Here is a 4210-nt window from a genome sequence, read left to right as displayed (position 1 = left end):
CCGGGTTGGTTGAGGCAGCTTGAATCTGGGCATACAGCTCGGGATGGATCATGTCCCTCATGTCTTCTGCTATGGGCAACACCATGGTAACTCTTTGAATCAGTTCTTGCCTATATTTTCCCACAAACTCGGCACCTAGAAATCAGATTAAACAAAGAGTTGCAAACACCTCAAGCGAGCTCATTCTAATGTTGCTCTATATAAAACGGAATAAAGCTGCTACCTCAAATCATACAGCGTTATTTGGTTATCCCTGTAGGAGAACCCTTTGAAGAACCCTTCAATGTTCCATGTAGAACCCTTTTGGCACCCATGAGGGTTCTTCTAAAGGGGTCTTGCACAGGGACAGCCGAAGAACCTCTTTAAAACCCCTTTTTTTTTTCTAAGAGTTTAAGTGAATAAAACTTAACAGGAATGAAGATGCAAAGTTTACTGTACTTTTCATTCTCCAAACAAAATGTCTATTGTCCAAAGTAAATTGTTTACTTATCTTATTCAACATTCAGTAACAATTAATGTGGACTATTTGAGCTTGGCATATTTCAAAACAATAGTAGTGGTTAGTAGTGTAGTAATAGGCTGAGGGTGTTCCTGAGATGCCATTTGGTGGAGCAACACTTATAAGAGGGGAAGGGGAACTGTGGTCACAAGGGACATCATTGTATTTTACCTTCGATTTTTGGTGTTGGGTTCGAGTTCAAGCCATCAACTGTATCCTAAATAGATATATTTTATACATCAAATATTTTACTGTACATTTGGCACTTCAATCATAATAACAATATCATGCTTTAAACTCTTGAACAGACTACAGATTACTAAAATGCCATGAAACTGAAACTGGGTCTTGTTAAAACACCCGCCCCACTCGACTAAAGCATAGGCATTTGCTTGGGGAGTTAATACAACTGTGTAGGTCTCAGACATGATACAGAAAACTGGTCCCATTACAGTATCCAGTGCATTCTCATGATGTTTGAAGCAAAGGTTAAATGCCCTTACCGTTGTTGGGAAAGGTCCAGTCTTCACATGATTGGACATAACCATTTGGTCTTTTGAGTGTACTGGATCTGCAATTATTTTTAAAATATTTGAACCATTTGAGGCAGATTAGGTGGAATTGGAATTGAACCAGATTTCCATACATGTATATAATTCCTTGGCATAAAATAGATCAAGTACATTTTGACAACATGCACAGCTCTCTCTGAGGCTAGAAAAAAAACCGGAGCTTAATTGAGGTCACATTCCTCACCAAGTCACCTGGACTTAGTCTTTGATCTGTTACCTACTGTAACACATGACATTCAAGTACAGTAGAAGATCCCTTTAAGACTAGACCTTCACTAAAAAACATCAACAAGGACAGTCGCTATAGTAAATGTGATTGGTCCAGGACATGGTTTAATCTCTGCCAGGGAGTGTAATGGTAATAGTAGCAGTTATAAAGAGTTGTACCAGGTAGCAGGTAACTTCCGGATACATCGGGGCCAGTGACACGGGATGCTACATATTCTCCTGCACTTATTGAATCCTGGAGATCAGATCAAGCAAAATAGAGGGACTGAAATATTAGAGTAACAGAAATAAATTGTTGTTCAGTTACTGTGTTGAAATGGTACACCTATAGCAATTGATACCACTGTATGAATCACACTGTTCTGCTCAGTACCAGTTGTTTGTGCACTTGGTAGACAGCATCATGTATTCCCAGCTTGTGCTTCTTAAACAACTTGTCTGTCACAGTAAGACAGTCTGGAAAGTAAACAGAAAGAGTAAGTAAGTAACTAAGCAACAACACATAATATGAGATACAACACTGAATAGTCAAACGCAATATAGGACTAAGTCAAGAAGTAATGCAACACACAACTATTCCCCACAAAATCCTATAGTCTCACCCTTGAAGGAGGGTCTCTTGGAGGGCACTTGATCCCAGCATCTCACCATGAGGTCCACCATCTCTCCCTCTGTCTGCCCTTGGTTGACCTTCGCCAAGTTGGGCCTGTCCCCTAAGGGAATTCTTAACTGCAACACACTGGCTAAGACATCTATAAGAAAGACAAATGGTACAGAGAGAGGTGGGGAGTGAGGAAGGGTACTAATGTGAGGTTAGCCATGGAGGGGAAACATTTAGGGGAAGTGTTGTGATTAGTGGTGTGTTATGAGTGTATGATGATAACATTTCAATAGTTCAACTCACTAGCATGATATGGGTTTTCACCGGTCACAAGGGACCACAGAAGTATGCCGTAACTGAAAGAGAAATAACTGAAAATGAAGTCATGCTCTTCTAAAACTGTCTCTATGGTATATCTGTATATTAACATAACTGTATATTAAAACTATATATATATATATATATATGAAAGTGTCTCTATATCTGAAACTGTCTCTATATCTGAAAGTTTCTCTACGCAATATCTATGATCACTATGTGGTGTACCTGTATACATCAGAGGCACGATTGGGCTTGTATGTCACGTCAAACGCCTCAGGGGGCATATAACTCATTGTGCCCCCAATCTGCTCAGTGTCCTCTCTTTGCACCCCCACAACACTGTAGGATATCATGGACAGGCCAAAATCAGTAAGCTAGAAAGGGAGAAAGAGAGAGAGAGAGAGAGAGAGAGAGAGAGAGAGAGAGAGAGAGAGAGAGACAGTTAATGATATACATTATTATTACAATAAATTGAGTGGTCCTTGGCTCTTAAGGGCTCTGCACACAGCGTGCGATTTCTGTTGCGCGTCAACGTTCCATTTTGAAGTTTGAATGGAAGTCTATGAGAACATACAACAGAAATTGCATCGCACGCTGTGTGCATTGGGATGCGATGTTTTATGATTTTCTCATAGACTTCCATTCAAACTTCAAAATGGAACGTTGACGCGCAACAGAAATCGCACGCTGTGTGCAGAGCCCTTTAGGCTACTCTTCAGACTAACTTTTTGATTGCTCGGTCAGACATCTTGCAAGGATGTTAATGATTGAGTGATGTTCATTCGACTTGCGGATAATGGTCTCAATGGTGCTGATAGGAACATTTAGGGGTTGAGAAATCTGTCAGTAACCAGTGCCATTACTATGCTGTTCAACAATCTTGTTGCAAAGGTCTTGGGAGAGCTCTTTGCCTCTACCCATCATAAGATGTTTCTTGCAGGAAAGCTTGGTTACAAATGATTTGTTTACTTGCATTCAAGTTGGAAAACGCTTAACCCTAACCCTAATTAGCACAGGTAGGAGAACTCATTTGTGGCATAAGGTGGTTTAACGCTCTTTCTTACTGTGTTCAAAAAAAATTTCTTATGTCATTCCACTTTATTGCAGATAGCTTTTTTTATGGATTGGAATGTAAAAAAAAAAATGTTTGCATTAACCTTTACAAATCATAACCATTATACACATACAAGCTTATTCACTAAAGTTGTTTTTAAGTGTAACAAAATACAACTGCATTATTGCAAATTGCAGACCTCTCTCCTCACCAATGGCAAACATGCATAAAGATGGCGTTCACAGAATGAAGTTTGTGGTCATAGCATTGAATGATGTAAACCGTTATGCAAGTCATCATATCTAGAGCGTGTGACTTGCCTTGGCATTGAGGTCTTTGTCTAGCATCACGTTCTGGGGTTTCAGGTCAAGATGCAGGAGTGGTGGGTTGAGGTGATGGAGGAAGTTCATGCCCAAAGCGATCTGGTGGGCCAAACGGAAAGACAGGGACCAGGGTGGGGGTCCTGACTGAAGAAGGGAATAGAGTGACCCCTTCTCCATGAACTCCATCACCAGACCCTGCCCCCTGGTGGAGTCACTGTACACCCCCAGAATCCTTAGCACATCGGGGCTTGAAGCTAGACGCATCCAACCTGCCTCTTTATTCAGTGAGCTGAGGAAAGGCAAGGGTGGATTTGGGAGGGGAGGGGTGAGGGAATAGTAAAAAGAAGGAGATCATGTGATACATTCAGGTCGTTTTGCACTTTGCTGCCCTCTTTGGCCACACTACAAATGTGAAGACTTGTGCTACAGTACCTTTTTTATTTTATGTTTAATATATAATTTTAAACAACCTAAAATAGGTAAGCAGTAAGCAATCTGTTTGGACCAAAACAGTGGTCTTTATTAAACATTCTTGATCATGTGATCTAATACCTTGATTGCTACTTAATTGCTATTTTAAATCTCAAATCTATGTACTGGACCTTTGTGGAC

The 4210-nt window shown here is 40.5% G+C and overlaps 1 long non-coding RNA gene across 1 annotated transcript; it reads right to left on the bottom strand.

Moving 5' to 3' along the window:
- Positions 1-25: 25 nt before the first annotated feature.
- Positions 26-1535, bottom strand: LOC308164933. Its single transcript, XR_013937664.1, has 4 exons — positions 1459-1535; positions 1003-1070; positions 671-716; positions 26-135 (listed from the first exon to the last, which is right to left on the bottom strand). It is a non-coding gene; the product is annotated as an uncharacterized lncRNA (long non-coding RNA).
- Between the last annotated feature and the right edge of the window lie 2675 nt (positions 1536-4210).

This window comes from Nansenia antarctica, assembly GCF_963989245.1.
Source record: "Nansenia antarctica genome assembly, chromosome: 9".
Classification (NCBI taxonomy): domain Eukaryota; kingdom Metazoa; phylum Chordata; class Actinopteri; order Argentiniformes; family Microstomatidae; genus Nansenia; species Nansenia antarctica.
The sequence above is the reverse complement of the archived record's forward strand: the minus strand, read 5'-3'. Positions and strand labels throughout refer to the sequence as shown.